The following is a 20,162-nucleotide window of genomic DNA, read 5'->3' as shown; positions in this document are numbered from 1 at the left end:
ATAAACATTTCACACTAAGAGCATAAAAGTGACTGGTTATTGCCTTGTTCTTCTTTAGACAAAGGACTCCCTCTTTCTCTTCTCTCAATACAGACAAAACCTTTTCTTTGTGCCCAACATAGGAAAAAGGGGATGAGAGGGCTTTAAGCCCTGTCCACACCCTTCACAAAACCAGTGGTTTATTTAGGGCCCAAGCCTGCTTCAGTCCATGATCTTCATTACTATCTTAAACACCTCCCCACTGACACCCTGCAAGACTTTCTACTTGTGGGTCAGCCCTTTGTGTGCTTCAAAACTGATGGACAGAGAAAGTATAAAACCAAGATTAAAATAACTTTTCTTCAGATACACTGATAATTTCTGTATTGCAGTAACATGAGAGCAAACCATAGGCACTCTGAACAACAGTGTTTTGGCACAGAGGTACTTTGGAAAAGAGAAAAGGGAAGGAGGAATACTTTAAAGAGAAGAGTTCAGGCTCATGCACTAATACTTGTAAAAGGAAGAAAAAGGGAAAATGGTAGTTGAATTGAGATAGATTACTTATAGACTGTGTGCCAACCAGTGTGCACCAAGATGACATTTTTTTTTAAGAAAAGCACTCTTGAACAACTCTTCTGTACAGTTCCCAGCTCATTTGGAGGTCCTGTCCCAACATGACCTCATAAGGTTCTCGGTGTCTGGCCAACACTGAGAACAAGAAGGACTGAAGCATTCACTTAAGACTGTATTCAACTAAGACCTTGTTGGCCTGTAATCCATGGGCCATCATGATGACGCATGGGTTCAAACAAACTGAAGCAGAACAGACTTACAGGTGAAAAAAAAACTAATGATTATCAGCCATTGTGACTAAAACTGGTATTAATTCCATACATACTGTACAGATTTAAAGTAAATGCATGTGAACACTTGGCAGAAATAAAGGAAAAAAAATCATCTCTTGATGGACAAAACACTAGTGTTTTAGGAGGAAAAGGAAGAGGAGAGAGAAAAGATATCCTTAAATTCAAGAAGTTTAGGCTATTATTTTCCCAAAATGTATGCATAACTACAAATGTTAACAACTGCTATTTTTGAAGCAACAGCAAATCCCAAAGTATTTTATAAATGAAGAAAATATTAAAAAAAGAGAATAAGCATCGGGAGAAATCTAGCAAATAGCTCATAGTGATGTTGTGCAGTAGTACAAGATGGGAAGTAACATGAATACTTTACATCGTTTGAAGTATAATATCAGGTAAGAGTCCTCTCTAGAGAAAGAAAAAAACTTCAGATTGCAATGCCCTAATACACCAAAACAATGGGGGCAGTTAGAGATGAGAATCAGAAGGTTTTAATTGTTACAACTTCCTATTTAGACAAGCAAAAAAAAAAGGAAAAAAGAAAGTACTATCTCCACACTTATTATATTGGAAGTCTGTCTGTCGAAATTTGAAGAGTGCAGCTTCAGATACACAGAAATATTCAGGAACATGGAAAAGGACAACTTTTAAATTACTTTATCAAAGTTCTACAAATCTTCATTTGAAGAAGGCAAAGCAATCAGTATTAAGCAAATAAAGCTAACCTGCACCTATCTCAAGCATTTTACTAAACACAAAGCTGAAGGTGAGACATTACAAACGGATAATGCCTGGGGCTTTCATCTCCAGAGACCTTGGGTTCAAAGCCTTGCTTAGTCCAAAATTAATCCCATTTACAGATTTCACAAACCAAATTCAATAGCTGTATCCCTGAAATACTGACTGCATCTTTCCTTTTGTTTGCAAAATATATAACTTCATCACTAAGAGCCATCCTACCCATATGTATTCTCATTCAAAAACCACTTCACATGGGCATAATTGGCCACCCCTTCTCACAGGAGACCCAGGACAGAATAAGCAGGCTATAAGTGATGCCTAATGTACACCTGCAACAGAAACTGGGTGAACTCTGCAACTGGAGCTTTGCCTGCCATCTTCAGCAATTTACCTGCTAATATCATTCTCATCATGTTCCTGCAGATCTTTGAAGGGGGTATCATTTATATTTAAAAAGGTTTGATTCAACACCCCAAATCCACACTCAAAATATCCTAACATCTCACCTCATCCCAAAAATAATGAGTAAGAACTTCTGGAAAAAAAAAATCTTATTATTCCTTTCTGTGATTGTATTCTTATTGTTTCACCAATGAAAAAACTGCTTCCACTCTAGGAAAAGAAAAAAATAATTTCTCTTTCCTAGAAACATCTTTGTTCCCCAAAATTTTCTCATCATCACCACCTTTTTTAGAGCAGAGGTGAATCCTCATTTTATCCCTTAAAGAAGAACAGAGAACCAGAAAGGAGAACTGCAATGAATGACTGTAAAGCTGGTTTATTTACTAGAACTACACACTGCAAAAATACTACTCTTGTGTTTTTCTGCTGTTTTGTCCAAGTCCTGGCCTGCTGATACTCAATTCTGTTTCCTAAAATATCAGCCTTAACTCAGTTTTTACACTTCTATTCTGCTCCATCTAGTGGATTATTGATTTTTGCAATGAATGCTGCAACAATAGTATTCTAATAAGCCATGCTGGGGTAGCTATTAGGACAAGAGAGCATGTTCAAATGATTATTTCTTTGGCTTTAGATGAAAGAAATTAAGTCACATTCCTGGGTACCTGGATAAGACTATAGGATTCTGGCAGCATGTTCAAGCAACTTAAATGGGAAAATGGTGTCATTTAATTATATCACTGAAATGAGACTAAGTAAGGGACAGGCCTTGATTATAAGGGACAGGTGGCAAAATTTCTCCTGGTGCTTGCACAATTTACTAGGTCAGTCCTGGGGAAAAAGAATATTCCATGCCTGTGTTGTTTTGCTAAAACATCAATATCCTCCAGGCTTCATAGCCTAGATTTCAGAGTTTTCTTCCTGCACTTGGTGATAGGAAAAATGAAGTTACACACTTGATAAGCTGCTTTGTTTGCATGATAGGAATAGTTTTATTCAACCAATTTCCCTTCAGTACACTTACAATTGTGGTGGGCTTTTTTCAGGGCAGTGCTGTTTGTAATACTCTCTTCAAAGACTGCTGAGCAGGTCTTCTGCTAACTTTTCAGAGGGGTGTTTAAGGTAATGAGAGTTTGATTGATGGGAAGAAAAATTAGGTAATTAGTCCACCCTTATGTATAGTTCATTTCAAATCAATGCAGCTTTTAATGGTAAGAATATTTGTTTTCTTTTCAAAAGCAAATATAAAAATACTTAGCCAACAAAAACCCCCACATCAATGAATCAAGAGTGTTTGTTCATACATGGAAGCACTGGAACCAATGGTTCAAAGGTAATGCTATTTACATGTCTGGTAGGCGAGGTGTAGGATGTATGCTCTCTGAAGCAATTTACAGCAGAAGAAGGAAATATTAATTTACTCTCCCAAACCACAAAAAGTTACTACGTTATGCTTAGTTTCAATCATGAATCTAGCTGGCAAAGCATTAAAAAAGGGTCTATAACCACAAAACCCAGAAGTTAATTGGAATATTAAGCCCAAGGATTTCCAAATAATTGTTTCTAATTTTCTTTTCTTTTTTCTCTCTAACAACAGAGGCAGCTCCAGTTGTCAGTTATAACTGGATGAGATAAGACTAACTCCAGATTGATTTGCTGTTCAGGACTTTACTGCAATAGTATGCAGCCATATAGCACTTTCTATCAAAGAATCTTGAAGTGTTCCATAAATATTAATTCAAGAAGCCTCACAACATGCAGGTGAGCTCCATATTATTGTATCTATTATATTTTTGCTGGAGGCACACTAAGTAGAAGTGTCTTGTTCTGGAATAGAAATTAAGTCTTGATTCCAATCGCTAGAATTACTCACTCCATGAAAACCCATCTGCTCCCAGATCAAGAACAACTTTGTCACTGACTTCTGTAGAGACAGGATTTCATGAAAAGGCAAAATTCCTCCTTGGTAATTTGCAACTAAACACTACTTTTTAGGTTCAACGTCTTGCATTAGTCACTATATCTTCACGAAGTTTCCTCCTAGAAACAGATGACTGACTTCAACAGAGAAGCATAAATATTTTAAAGATTTTAAGTATGCACACAATTGACCTGATACATTATAATAGCACAAGCAATATGACAATATACACCTTTACTCTGTGCTGCTGTAATTCATGAGAGTCAGAGTTCTGACTTTGCAAATAGAATTGCAGACTTAATTTTCAGAAGTGACTTCCATTTTTATATTCACAATTTTGCAATCACTGTAGTTGTGAGAACAGTGATATGCATTAAGGTAATTGATTGTGCTTTGAAATCAAGTAATCAAATGAGCATCAATTAAGGCTGCAAATGTTTGAAGCCACGGAACTACAAAGCAAAATTATTTTTCCTTGTAAGCTTTCAGCAAAATACACTAAGCAAAACTCTGTCTTCTTTCTGGATCAGCCTCACACCAAATATTTAGTGAATATATTTAAGATGCATTTTGGATGATAATTTAATAATTGAGGGGTCCACATGTAGACTTTTTCTATTTCAATATCTCATTTTATACTTAACCAACTGCCACAAAAAGATATGTACCTCCTATGCACCACAGTGCCTGGCTTCTTCCATCTGACCCACCAAATGGAGCTGGTCACCTGAAGAGAGATCCAGGCCTCCTGTACAAAGCATGGAGGAAGGCAGGCTCTCAGGGCAGAGTATAAATGAGCCCATACACACATACTGCTGCCACCTACACCTGGTTTATATGTACAGTTTATGACTAACTTTCAGACCTGTGCTTCCACCAGGCTTCCTGGAAATGCCCTGCTCCTTTCAGGACTCTCGGCCTCCTATTCCATTTCTGCAGGAAGGTGGGTCAACAAGCCTTTTCTCCAGCAAACTTGGACTGCTTCTCTTAAAAAATAAAAACCTCAGTTTCTTCCAGTTTAGAGACTTTACACGGATTTAACACCCTCCTCTGTATAAGGAATGAAAAGGTATTCCAGTTCCTGGGAAACAGCTCTCTCTAACTGTTATAGTGAAGGTGTGGAGAAACTAAAGCAACCATCCTGGCTGCAGAAGCATCACCTCTCCCTTGCCACAAGCTGGCTGCTGCTGAGGCACGGCAGTGGGATCACCAGGATGGCACAGGAGAAAGTGACTGCAGACACTGTGTGGTGTCTGTGTGCTGAGGTGTGACGGGGTGCTCTGAGAATGCCTGCCAGATCAGGCCCTCAGGGGACTCAGAGGAACATCCCTGCTTCCAGAGCTAAACAGAAGATACCTTGTGAGCTGTTCAGACCTGTCAAAACAGACACTCCTGCATTTGCACAGAAGTATGATGCTGTAGATGGCTACAGAAATTTTAAGGGCACTCTAGAAACTACAGCATGAACTCCAACACCTGGGAAATTCCACTATTAAAAGATATACCAACACTTTGGATTAAAGCAGATAAATTCCACCAATCTTTTCACTTCACATAACTGGGGTATATTGGTGGGATCGCTTTTAGCTTGGATTGTCACTATATATGCAAAACTCCCTGAACCTCAAGAAATCATTTAGCATCCCAGATAATATTAAAACAAACCAAAAACCCCCAACCTGACTATTTTTGAGGTCCAAGAAAAGGCAAAACAACTTTTCAATACTGTTTGACTACTCAGCCTGAATCTGCAAATACATACTACAGCAGATCAGGCCTGGTGTTTCACTGATTCCAGCGAAAACACCAGGAAAATCCCACCCCATAATAAGTGTTGGCAGCACCACATCCTGAAATTGTAAACTCCTGAGGCACAAACCTGTCTATAAAACTCTTGGACATCTAAGATTCTATAAAAATAATAATGCATTCAGCTTTATGCAATTTTCAGCTAAAAATCAGTCAATCCCTCTTTCTCTGCCCTCCCACCTCCACACAGTTACCACAGAAATTTTGTTCTGTTAGGGTAATATATATTTTTAATGCAAAATTTCAACAGGAACCATTTTTATGGTCTACTAATAAACCCTTGAAAACAGGGATTTATAATGGAAACAGTGACGGACCCTTAACTACAGTGTATGCAACCATAATAAAAAGAATTAATGTAGTCAATTTGTACTACTGTTCTCAGAACAAAAAAAACCTCTATTTCAATTGCAATCCTTTCAACAGCTGATTGGCAAGCCTGTCCATTTCTAGTCTGCAGTGTTGTCAGTTGTCTTCAACATGATAATGAGCCTGTCACCATATTCAAATAGCCCTGTGACAGCATGTTTTGTGAGCATGACGTCCACTGCAAAGGGTCTGTCAAAAAGCACCTTTCAGAAAATGAAAAGAGAATGCTTTTCTGATGATAAATCTAATTTCTTCATAGCTAAAAGAGTGAGATTTTTCATCTGATTTTGTCAGTGTTGTGTTGCATTTGTGTCTTCAGATAATCCTGCGTTCTGATGCATAAAATTTTAAAGTTATCTGTAAAGACGAAGTGAGAAATAATAATCTTTCTGGACTTCACTGGAGGTCTAGCATAAAACTGCAGTACTGCTGGCTTTCCATCAAATTAAAACTGGAGGGGGGAGGGAATGGCATGGAAGGGTAGCTTGCAACCAAAAGCAAATAAGGCTCCCAGTAAAGATCTCAAAGTCTACACACGCTAGGGTCGCCACTCTTCCCCAGAAAGCCTATTAAAAACCTCCCTTGCTCTGTGTGGTCCTAGTTAAGTATGACCAGGTTGCATAAAATTCCCTGGCTTTCAGACCAAGGCAGCAGAATGGAGACACAGGCAGAGCTTCCAAGTACTGCTGCAACTCAGGAGTGTGTGTTCCACACACTGTGTGTCCCACGTTCAGCTGCCACTCCTGAACCTGTCAGCCAGGGAAATTTTCACTGAGAGAAAAATTTGAATATTTTGGCAACACAGATTCCTCTTCATGTGTCTAAGCATCCTCTGTTAATATCAGTGGGAAATACAGAGGAACATTGAAATACAGCGCTTCATTTTCCCTGTTGACAAAAGCTGCCCTTCACTTCACTTCACCTTTTAGGATTCTTTTCACCAGTAGCTGATTGAGGAGCTCACATGTAAAGGGAAGTGTTAAAAAGAGAAATGTAAAACCCCAAATGAGCAAGCAATAAACCTTTCTCTCTGTCAGTCACTGGGTGAGAAAGAGGTGGACACAGCTGGACTTTGAAGTCCCAGGCTGAAAGACACATTAACCTCAGAGCAGAAGTTTCACTTCTAGCTGTGCTTCTAACACCACATGTGACTTTTACTAAGCATCTCTTGTTCTCTTTCTCTGAGGTTTAATATTGTAAAATGGGGCTATTACTGTCTACATATCACAGGTGTCCTCTAAAATGTATAAAAAATATTCCCTGAAAAAATTATTGACAATCTCACAACATATTTGCTGCAGAAAAATCATGCTGCACCAGCCCAAGGTGTTTCAAAAGTACTGAAAAATATTGTTTTCTTAAATATGGGTGAAAAACAGCAAACCTGTAGCATTAGGATGCTGAACAGGGACTTCCCCAGCTAACTACTAAATAGTATCAAAATTAAGTATTTTACTATTACTATCACCATGTGTTTTTCAGGCCACTAAGAAGGTAAGGTTGACAATCACATAGGGCTGCAGGCTAATGGCCGTACCTGAAGAATCTGGTGGGATTTGTAGGAGGTTAGGGGCACACAGATACTATAGGTGTGAAGGCACAAATTATCTTTACCCCTTCATCATCTTCAACATTTGTCTTTGAAAGGACTTCTCTGCTTTTGGTGCCCAACCTTCTTTTTTTTCCTTCTGCTTACACAGATGAATAAATACAAATATTTGTTCTGCCTATAATTCATGATGAAAATTATGAGTGAATAAGAAATTTGATTAATTCAGGTCTATCAAGCTGAAATAAGACAATTTTACTGAAAGCCTATTGTTTTTTTTGTTAATACATGGAGATCATAATATAGAGGATCTGTGTTTTAAATGTGGAATATACAATATGGTATGCCACCCTTGATCATGTAATTCAATATACCTGTAAATGAATAAAATGCAAAGGTAGGATTATTACAATTTTTTTTAAGCGAAGCCAACTAGGCACTATGAAGCTTTAGACAGCACAAATGGACAATCAACATTAAACATGACTGATTTTTAAATTCTTCATTGCTCAGCTGGAGGGAAGTATTACAAGGCCAAAAAGCAGAGCTATGGACAGCTGGCTTTGTGCAGTACCAGTTCTCTGCCTCAATTTTCAAGCCATTCATTTTATGTGTAGGGGGGGAAGGGAGGGGGGAAAAAAGCCAAAAAAAAAAATAAAAATCTAAACTAGGCCATACAAATGTACAAAGAAAGCTTGGGTCTCTAGGACTTTCATTGTCTCAGGGAGTCGTCACCACCCTGAACCCTCATTAAAGCTGAAGAGATGCGGGAGAGGCATTAAAATGAATGCAAACCATTTGCCGCAATCTTCTGCTCCCACCATCTCCAAATGAAGGCAGGCATTGCATAATCCAGGCAGCTCGAGCTCCTGACAGGTGGATGATTTATGCTCATAGTCGGAAGAATCGGAGAGCCTGCAGAGGACACAGCGTGAGCAAGGTGGTGGCGAGACAGATGCTCTCAGTGGGCTTGCAGAGGCTGGCAGGCTCCAGCTAGCTCAGGTGCAACTTGAACACTTTAGTACTGAACTCATATTGCCTGGATTCCAGCACAGCAAGATACCATTTACAATATTATGTACAGTAGATATACTATCAAACCTATCTGTGTGCTGTTTATCTAAGTGTGTGTACACACACACACACACAAAATACATACATTTTTTCTGTTTGCATTTCAACTCGCTGTGCTCACGTACACTTTGCGTGTGCATATTCTCCACTGAAAAAGAAAGGGCAGATTAGGACAAATTCTGCATTGTTACAGCCACATAGCATAAGTGAAACCACCGAAGTTGAACAGATGTAAGTGGGGGAAGAATTTGGCTCTAGCTTTCAGAGAACAGGGATGGATCTGGGATACTGAAAATCCTTTCAGTTTTAAGAGTGTTTGAAAGCTAGAGAAGAAAATGACCAGAGGAAAAATCAGAACACCCACAGGTCTGAATATAATGGGATATTCTCATCCCTAACGACATATCTATTTGTAAAGCACAGGAAATGGCACAGTTACACTGTTACTGCAAAAAAAGCACAATATTAGCAAAATATAGTGTAAATGACCCTCATGTCATCTACTTCAGTCTTTCAATGACATTATTTTTACTGCCTTATCTGGGGGCATTTCCATCATTTCCAACCACGTAATTCAGCTTCCTTTTCTAAAAGGAAGTAGAAATGGGGGTTTGACTTTTCACTTTTGTAAGCAAAAAACTGCTCTACTACAATAATATGTAAATGAAAATACACATGTACCTTACACAGGTCTATGCCACACCTCTATATGTTTTTTTCTTCTTTAGCAGAAAAGGCGAAGCCAGGACTAAATTATCCTGCCTTAAGCATATCAACAAAATAAACAATTCACCTGTCTCATATCAGACCCTCCACATTTTCCAGCGAAACCTGTCCCTTAATTAAGTATGTAATTTTCAGGGGCAGCCGAGGAGTTAAAGTATTCAAATGTGCACACTGCAGGTTATCTGGGTTGAATCTGGGACTTTGCTGACTCTCAGCTCCTTTCCACTTTAACAGATGGGGTCAGAGGTGAAACTGCAGACGAGAATTAAAGGCACATACATCCCTTTAATCAGATAACACATTCAAAGGCTTGCAAATTCCCAAGAAGCCACTTTACAGGCACGTGTCATGGGCTATTCCATAAAGGGGCAGGGAACAGTGAAGAGGGAAAATGGACTTATTTCAGCTAACCAGCATTAAAAAAGGAAATTAGAGAAAACAAATGAAAACAAAATGGGATGGATTGCTAACATTCCAAAAGCTTTCTCATTGCATACACCTCCCTAGAGAGGAACACCAATGTTGGAAGCCTTAACACTCTGCATTCAAATGTTTTTCCTAACTTCATTAATCAGCGGTGCTTAAGAATACATCTATGACAAGTATTTTAATTGGAGATGAGCTGAAGCATCCTGCCAGGATGGATATCTCCAGCAATACCAGGATGCCCAGAAGGAAATACAGTCATTCAGCCTGACTAGTCCCCATGAAACAGTGAGTCAGCTACCAAAAACCTGAAGAAATTCATGATTCTCTCTCCCACCTGGCCAGAAAAAAAAACTGCCTGGAGGATATGTGCTCACAGCAACTATTTTCTCATCAGCATTATTCTGATACAATCATGGTTTGGAAGAGGAAAATGAATAGGAAGTCATGAAAATGACAGAAGATAAAAAGAGAAAAGAGAAGGATCCTATGTCATCTTAGCTACTCTGTGGCTTTGTTCTCCAGTTACTGCATCCCTCTGCATCTCATGCAGGATCAAGCAGTGGCCATGTGGCACACTCCAGCAGCTGGAACAGCAGCAAAGACTGTGGCTGTGAACACCAGACTCAAGAGGTGTTCCAACTTCTTTTTGTCTGAAATACAGTCAGAGACTTGTACTTTGGGTGATGTTCTTGAGGTCTGTTGAGAAGCAAGAATCTATTCAGTCCCTTATTATCTCAGCCTAATTCTTCGCCTGAGTTATAACTCAACAGACGCTTTCTAAAACATCTTTGAGCAAGAATCCATTTGAACTGGTATTATAAAACAGACTGCTACTTTTTAAGGGAAATATTAATTTTCCTTTATTTTGACATTTAGCAGTCTATTCTGTCTTCAAATTGGAAACTTAAGAGCTTTCATTAAAAGTTTGACAGGGAAACCAGTAAGCGGCTTGTGACCTGAAAAATCAGTACAGAGGAAGACTTTTCTGAACACTTCAATAGTAACATGCTGGTACCTTCAGTCTGGATCCAAAGTGTATTTATGCCATCTCTTAAGTAATCTTACCATAACTGATACCACTTCCTATCCAGAAATGCAGTTCTGGTGACTTAGAACAAGATAGTCCTCCCAAATGTTATCCACTGAGATTGACCATGCAATGAAATCTCAGGTGCCCGTTTCTAAAGCTTGGATTGAACTACAGAAAAAAAGAAAATGAGACAGAGCACAGGAACTTCAGATGCTGGAGACCACTGCAAACACTATGTAGCAGACTGTCATGAAAAGCAACATGTGGCTGTACAAGTGTTGAGCAAATGACATAAGCCTGATCAGTCGATTGATTCAGATCACAGCAGAAGACGTGGCTCATCTTCAGTCACCCACCCACGGAACTGAAAGGAGTGTTAGAAAGAGACAGGGCATTGGTGAAGCAATTTTTACATTGCTGAACAGAATTGACAAGAACAGCACTGTATGGACTAATGCTTGGCTGAAGAGGGAAAGAAAAGGAGACAAAAGACGAGGATGATGATCTTGTACTACTTGTTTTTTCCTAGGATCTTCATGTGCTCAGCATGCAGCAAGTTACCAATACTCTCTCTTGCTGGTCAAGCAGTTTTGCTGATAAACAGCACACCAACAACTCTGCCACTAAGAGCACAGACTGGAGTTAAGCTGATTAAGGGACAGTATCACGCAGACTTTCTTTTAAAAACTATTTCAATTTTTCTAAATTAAGTATTTTATAATTAACTGTTTTAACATGGACTGAAGTAAGACCCCATGCAAGCAAGTTGTATGGAATGTTGATTCTGGATCTGCTACACTAAAACTGTAAATCAAATTGACTTCTCATCTTATACCTGATGATCCTGAGAAATAAACCAGAGAAAAATAGATACACGCATTAAATTTGCTGGAAAAATAAAGAGCAAAAAGGAAAATATTGATATTATTCAGTAAGTGTAGATATTTAACATAGCTGTGTTTGACTTTCTCCAGAATCATTTATCTAATAAAAGCCTATTGAGGCTTAAAATAAAGCTATGTTTTTTCATTTATAAAGATTAATAGCTATATTAAGCAACTACTGTGAGCACAACAGACTCCCCTCATAATTTCCCTTTTCTGTCATATAAATACCCGAAGAAAAGAAAACAAAAAAAGAAAGAAAAGGAAAAAAAAAAAAGAACAGCTGGTTAGATGAGATCTATTATTAGAATAGCTAGTAAGCATGGCAAAAATCTGACAAAGCGACAATTCATTGCAGATGATCACAAGTATTTCAGAATTCAGGCTGCTGACTTTCAACCACAAAAGCCACATTACAAACACCAAATGAAATAATATTCCAGCTTCATATTCCAGTGACTCAGTGACTAGAACTGGCAAAGGCTCACCACTTGCTTATAAAAGGGCAATGAGTGCTCAGAGAGAAGACTGTGGCTTAGTTACATTAATGTCTCAAAACTCACATTGATTCTAACTTTTTTTTTTTTTTTTTGGTAAGATGGCAGAGATTTAGAAGTGAAATATTTGAGGGACAGCACGATATGAGGTCAGATCTAACAACTGCAGGTGGAAATTTTCTTGCTTCTCAACACATTCATTGCTTTGACTGAGTGAAGAAGCCAAGAGAGTTCCTCAGAGAGGAACTCACCTTTTCAGTGCCAATCCATCCCAAGCAGCAGGAGTCTGCCTGTACATCTGCCACATGGGTTCTAGCTACCAGCACCTGCATCATTTCAGCCCTTCACCCCAAATAATCCTACCACACATTCTCTTGTTTTGACAAAGATTTTACACTGCAAGAGTCTTGGTGAGGAGCTGTGGGCGCTGCCCAGGCAAAGGCTGAGTAAAATACAGAAAGGTTGGCTCAAGAGTGGCACTTTAGAGATAAGGACATGTACTACCCTTAAATGCACTTCTACCAGAGATTCTACACCTATTCCACTCAAGCAGGGGATGTGCAAGTATCTGCACAGCAGAAACAGAAAAAGGTGAAGAATACAAATTACAATCATGTTACTCTTTACAAAATGAGACTTACTTAACATAAGGCAGGACCCACGTGCAGGAATTCAAGAACTTTGCAATAAAGGGCAGTGCCACATTTGATGTGTGTGTTTATGGGTGGCAGAGACCAAGAATGAAAGGCAGCTACTTGTCTGTGAGATCATGGGAAAAGTCCTGCATCCTTCAGACTTGTCTCTGCCTGTCCCTGTCACTTATATTGCTGTCACTGTGCTTCCAGTGCATAAGCAAATATGGGGGCTTCATAGGGGCTAAATCCAACAAACACATTTGGCAAACAATGGAATATTTTCTAGAAAATTAGGAAAGTACAGCTTCCTTATTTTAGGATTAAAAGAAGAAATATGGCAAACGAGGACATGCAGTTTCTCACCTCAGATTATGATGTGAAAATATTAGTACAAAGTGATTAATTTTTAATAGTAATTTAAGCAGACTCATGAAACCGCAGAACCTACTCCTTCCAATTCTGAGCAAGTAATATGTAAGGTATGTGCACTAGGAAAATTACAGTAAAATTTAACCCAATTCAGAATCCTTCAAACTCATTAACAAAGGTACAAAGTAACGTTAGGTTGGAAGTATTCTTTGTCAGTCTGACCCTGCAAACAACTGCTGCCACTGGGATTCTCAGCAGCAATGACTGTTTGAGCAGACCCAGGTAACAGCTAATCTCAAGGAAGCTGCTGGTGAGTGAGCCAGCAAACAGCTCTGACCTCAGATTTGCAAATGATAACACAAAAACCTCCCCATTTACAGATCTGTGTAAAGCCAAGAAATGTAAATAGTTCTCAAACTCAGACTTACAAACACTACTGCTTTCTCCACATCCATTTCATATCTCTTGTGGAAGGCAAGCATTTGTATAAAGGGAGAACAGTCATACAAAATTTTATCTAGAAAGAGAGAAATTTTATTTAATTGCAAGTCCAGCAAACTGCTGGGATATCTGTTTTATTCCCCAAAATACTCAGAACACAAACCTGAGTGACACAACACTGGAACACAAGCACCATGAAAGCTTCTCAGGAGGCCAACACTTGGTAGGAGCTGTAGGTGCTTTCATGAGACTTGGGAAGAAAATCCACATCCCCAATATTTGCTTTTCCTGGGGTATTTTTCTAGTGGATGAATAGAAATGCTAGTTGCTTGAGCTGACTATAAACACTAACCTGAAGTTGAATAGTTTGTCCTTCTTCATCAGTTACAGAGAGTGGATAGTCATGAGCTGCATTTTAGGGCAGACAAATTGGGCTGTCAGTTCTAATGTGTGAACTGGGCTATCAGGTCACATTTTGGTTAGGAGCAAAGAAGCCTACTTATGAACACCAGCAGCACTTAGAGATTAGCTTCTGTTGTTTCCAAGGAGATTTAACAGGTCCCAGTATATATTAATCCAAGCACATGCTGAATGAAAGAAAGAAAGGGAGTGCAAAGAGAAAGGGGGAAAGAGAAAAGGGAAAGGAAGAAATAAAAGTGAAGGAAAGGGAGAAGTAAAAGGGAGGAAGAAAAGAGAGGAATGGATGAATGGGGAAGAAAGGAAGGAATAGGGGAAGAAAATAAACAGTTCAAAAAAGTATCCGCACTAGAAACCAAACTCCTCCATAATACATTGAAACATAGAGGAGAGCTGAGACATCAACAGGAGACACACTATGTTATCTCTTGATGTTATAACACAGGAGGTTTGTTTAATATCCTGCATTAATGGAGAAGCTCCTTAAGTGTAATATTACGATAGAGAGCATAAGAAATATCACTGAGGTCACTGCTGCTCTATTAACTGTCATCCTGTACAGAAATATTTTCTTTGAATACCATTAATGCTTTCTCCTTTCCTTTGTTCTGATTTCTAAAGGCAGCAGAAACTAAAACTTCGCCCGCAATAATTCCTGCTTTCGTCTTGGCAGACTAATGGTATTAGACTTGTAAGAGAAATTTACCTTGGCAATGTCTGATGCACAGGTCTTTTCAAAAGAGATGTTGTTAGAAGGAATCCTATTAAGCAGGCTTTTTCACTACCCTCAAATCATAGGTGATAACACCATTTTAGTCATAAAGAAGATTGCTTAGTTTTATTTATTATTTTGAGAGAGAATCCATTAATCTGCTGCTCTGCATATCACGCATCTCTTTATGTAAGACCAAACTCAAGCTGCCCGTTCTCCTTGCTCTATTGGATTCATTTTCATAGACTGTCAAAGCCAGAAAGGATCAATATGATAATTTAATCCGATCTGCTGCTTAACACAAGCCAAAGATGTTCATATGGTAATCTTTCCATAATAAACTCAGTAATTTATCCTTTAAAATACACATACTTCTTCCTAAAATTGTATTCTTGTATTTGAATGAATGAAATCTCTCAATGTGTGAAGCAAAAATATTTTAGAGACCACCAATTTTAGCATGTTCAGAAAAAGTGTAACTCATGTAATAATCTTCCATGTAATCTTCATTACATGAGCATATAAAATGTTCAAGTATTTTTAAAACTGTCAGGAGCTGCTTTTATTTAGATCACAGCTAAAGAAAACCACTTAAAAGTCCAGAATTTCTAACAAAGCAGATTCTAACTACTGACTTACTATTTCCCTAGGGATGCTGAGGTCTCTCCGAGGGCATAGATGAACTCTCAAAAAACCCAAGCAAAGTAATGAATGAGAAGTGTTGAGGGCTACTCATCGAGCAGGGCAAGTACAACATGCACAGTGCTCTGCTGTGATGGGAAGTCACATCAAGTCATCACTGACATCAAGTCAGCACTGCCAGATGAAAAGCTCAGAGAGTTTCTGATCATTTTTTAGAGCCTGAATGATGGCCCATGTAAAAGTATCTGTGAAGATCCACAGACACTAAAAGGTATATTGCTGATTTCCCCACAGCACAGATTGCTAAACCTGCCAAATGAGCAGCAATCTAACACACTCTAAGAGCTTCCATTAATACTTGGTGAGGATCTGGCTTCTCATTTGTAATAGCAGGACTAATTAAGCTGGAATTTTTTCACTCTGCCTATTCTAACTAGGTACCAAGTGACTGATGAAAATTTGTAAAGGCCATCCATTCCTAAGGAAAATACAAAAATACTTACATGAAGTGACCCATGCCATTTTATTGTAGTATACTTGACTTTTCATATAAACTTCCAATTTTTTTCCCCATTTTTTCCACTCATTTAGGAACTAGACTTTCTGAAGTAACAAACAATGCAGATCAGCCACTGCACACAGTCCATAACAAGTTCTGAAAACACCCAAATACCAGAAATGACAGATATGTGGGAGATGTTTTGGTATTAACAGTCCTGTAAGAAATACAAACTAGTACTGCAAAGAACTGTGAGAGCTAGAACAGGATCCAGTATTCCAGATGGTCTAAAAGCTGCATTAGTGCCACTCAACAGATTCCCCTCTGAACTGAAGTTTTTAACCTCCCTACCATACAGGGGTAGGTAAAACTGAGGCTAAGGCTTTGCCTCTATGAAGAAAACTAAAATATATGGAATAACCTCTTGTCAAAAAAGTTGCACAAATGCTGCATCTGAAACAAAAAGTGATTTTATTTTGGAGAAATTTCTCCACTGGAATTATTTCACATGGGAAGCTCTTAGGAGCAAGATCTGTCCTATAATAAACTTGGAATAATATCTTCTACCACAAACATAGGCTAGTAAATAGTCCCACAAATATTATTAATAGGCATATAGTACTAATTAAAGATTCGATGATAAATTCTACTCAGATCACCTAGCAATAGAAAAAAAAAATAGTCAAATATCTACTCAAGATTCCCCATACTACCTTATGTAGTTTTAAATCCAATTTTTCTTCTTAGAAAACAAAAAAAAAATCACCCCCTTTTTCTCACTCCAGCTAGCTTATAAAAAGGGAAATAGCCAAAATACCCAATCTTGCACATGAGCACAGATTTAATTCTACCACCTGAAACAAAATAATCACTGGCTTTCAAAGAGTTTGAAAGGCAAAACTTAAAAGACAGATTCTAAACCAACAGAACTGAAAACTACTGAATGTCTTTAAAATCTTCATTTATAAAAAGGGCAAATTGTTGTTCATGTCTCCCTGCACCCTTTTAGCAATTTCAATATTATTTCAAGAAATCTCAAGGGATACATTATAAAAGTTTCTACCTAGACTATACAAGAATCTTTAATGTTGTTTCAGCTGTACTCATGAATCTGAGACAATTCACCAAAATAAAAGTACAGTCAAAGAAACTGCATTTCAGTAGAAGAATCAGTTGAGAAAAATCCATCAGAAAAAACCTGATTTTTTGTAACACTGACCCAAAATTAAATATAGAAAATGTAAATTTTCTTCTTTGAGTGCAATGTATTCTGCTTTGCTGCTAATAACCCTTACCTAAAAAAGTAAATGAAAACAGAACATCCTCATATTTGTCCTGTGCCTAAAAGCTCATCAGCCTCTGCTGAATGCTACAGTATGAAGGATAACATCCTCAAAACCCATCCACAGACCCAGACATGATTTTAAGTAACAGTCCATGGGCTAAACCACAATTAAATGCTCCTCCAGATCAGTCTGTACAAACTTTCTTATGATACTCAACAGGAGATGCAGCCAGGGCCTCAATCCCACTCCAGCCCAGCTAGCCCAGCCAGGCTCTGCTGTAGCATTTCTTCTTTGGCTCCTGGCCCACATCCTAAAAATTATTAAGAATCTTGATCTAGGTGCTGCTGGTTAAGCCCCACCAAGATCCATGAGAAAATGTACAGAAAATGCCTACTCCACCTTGTACTTATGTTACCAGAAATCCAATTCCCTCCCAGGATTTGACCCCAAAACACAGCCCCACCACCCTAACACCAGGTCTCCCACAGAAACACTGGATGCTTGATGAAAAACACCATTATCTTGTCACATAAATGATTCAACAGGCAGATGTCATAAGGGAAGCCACCCTATACATTTGCTATATGTGGTGTTCAGACCCTGCCCTAGAAGCCAAGCTAAGTACAGAATCTTTTTCCAGGCATTGTGATTACTACCATGAAATTCATATGACAATTCACAAAATGACAATCTAGTAAAGTCCTTTCCAATGCGAAGGGAAGCACAATATCTGATAATTGTTTCAATTTGGATTACACTTTAAAACTGTTTGTTAAGGATAAATTTCTACAAGAAAACTCCCCACAAACAAGGTAAGATTTCTGGAGAAGATGCACCCTGGCAGATGTGCTGTTCTTGTAAGGAATGTGATGCTCCTCTCAAAGCTGCTTAAACTTGATTTTATTTCAGGTCTGCAACTAAATTTTTTTTGTAAATAGATTTAGGCTGTCAATTTCCAGGCATGCTGTGCCATCAGCATGTAGAGACTGCTGTGACAAACGTGGAGGCTGCAGCAGCAAATTTTATTATAAACTGGTAATTGAATTGAACAGGTTTACATTTGAATAGATTTACTGCAGCATGATCTCTGACATGCTGTATGGCACTGAAATCCTTGTCTGTACCTAAAGAAACACTGAGATACAGCAAGAATAATTTCAGCTTATCTTAAGACTGTGCTAATCAATAATTTATACCACTTTACACATGCAAGAAGTCAGTATATTATCTTTCTTAATTCAGTACATAAAGGATGTGGTCCAAGTCAAAAAGTCATCTCCAGACTTTCCTGTAGGTTAAAATAACAACATCCAGCTCTACCTTCCAATAAGAAAAAAAAAAAAATCTTTACAAGTACAATCTTACAAATGTACTGTGAATCAGCATGATTTAAAAAGTGGCCACTAAAGGGGGGAAAAAAAAATAAATGCCCTTATAGGTTCTTGCAGGTTGTTATAATAGGTGGTAGATAAACAACACTGTCTTTTCAAAGTAATTAGTTATTTTGCCATTTAGAAAAAGGTATGTACTTTTAGAGTAGAAAATTCACGCAATTCTTATTAAGAGAACTTGTAGCAATGATTTGAATCCATGGACAATGAACATTCAAACAAAAAAATTTTACTCAGACTGTACATATGTATTATCCAACTAAATTACCTCAGTTAACAAAATTGTATGCAGAAAGAGTAAATCTGCACACAAATTTGCTGAGATAATTACTCATTTGCAGAGAAGACAACTTCCTCTTGCAGTCCCAGAAGCTGCACAGAGCCTAGATTTTTTTTAAATATATGTATGTTAATGCATGCACAATAGTGCCCTCAAAATTCAGAGGAAAAGGATTAAATCAATTCACCTGCAGGTGCTCTTGGTAGCACTGCTTCATTTTCAAAGAAGTTGCTCAATATATCTGTATATTAGGTAACTAGTGATACAGGGGTTTAACTTACTAAAAAAAGATGCTAAGAAGCACAGTGCTGTCACCGACATGTTTTATGAAAAATCCTTCTTTAGGATTTTTCCCCTCCTGAGAAGCTGAGAGGCCTCAGGAACAAACTGTAAACAATTCTTATCTGCTGCTGTGGAATGCAACAGAGAAAATCTCTGATTGGCCTCCTCATGCTGTTTGCAATTAAAGCCAATCACAGTTCACCTGTCCAGCCGGTCTCGGTCTGGGAGAAGACCTTTGTTTTTACATTCTTTGCTATTCTTAGCTTAGCCTTGTAGTGAAATCCTTCTCTCTATTCTTTTAGTATAGTTTTTATATATTATATATCATATAATAATAAATCAAGCCTTCTGATACATGGAGTCAACTTTCTCGTCTCTTCCCTCATCCTGAGACCCCTGTGAACGAGGTAACACAGTGCTTTTCAAAAGGTGCCATACCCAGTCATCCCTTTCTTTTTACAATTTATCTAAGCATCATAATTTCACTTTCAAGTAGCTGCTCCTAGTGGTCAGTTATGTGAGGATTTTGGCAGGTAAGAACTCTCCCATAACCACTGAAGAGAGGGTCAAATCCTGCCTTTCTTACTGAGGCAAAATCTCCATCGAATCTGACAGGAGTTTTGCTCAAGTAAGACTAAGGACAGCAGGATTTGGCTCACAGGATCATAGCATCTGCCAAAGCAGTTGCACAGAACAAGGTTTATTCTTAGTAAGTATAATCCAATAAGAATATGTCTGTAGGTGCGTGATAGGCCTAATTTGCCCATCATCTCACCACTGCTCTATGTTGTTTCTTGGACTTTTACCCCAACAGCTGCACACTTACCCTGTTTTGCATTACCACCCAGCCATTTGCAAAAATCAGCCAGTTATTAAAGCAGAGTTTTCAAGCACTGACAAAGCAAAATTGAATAGGATTGTTTTGAAGAGGT

At 38.3% G+C, this 20,162-nt stretch overlaps 1 protein-coding gene across 21 annotated transcripts in view; it reads right to left on the bottom strand.

The window, feature by feature from the left end:
- ESRRG (estrogen related receptor gamma) overlaps positions 1-20,162 on the bottom strand; it is a 393,435-nt gene that overhangs the window by 90,078 nt on the left and 283,195 nt on the right. The gene's annotated exons all lie outside the window — the stretch shown is intronic.

Source organism: Serinus canaria, chromosome 3 (assembly GCF_022539315.1).
Source record: "Serinus canaria isolate serCan28SL12 chromosome 3, serCan2020, whole genome shotgun sequence".
NCBI lineage: Eukaryota > Metazoa > Chordata > Aves > Passeriformes > Fringillidae > Serinus > Serinus canaria.
This window is presented reverse-complemented; position numbering and strand designations above follow the sequence as displayed.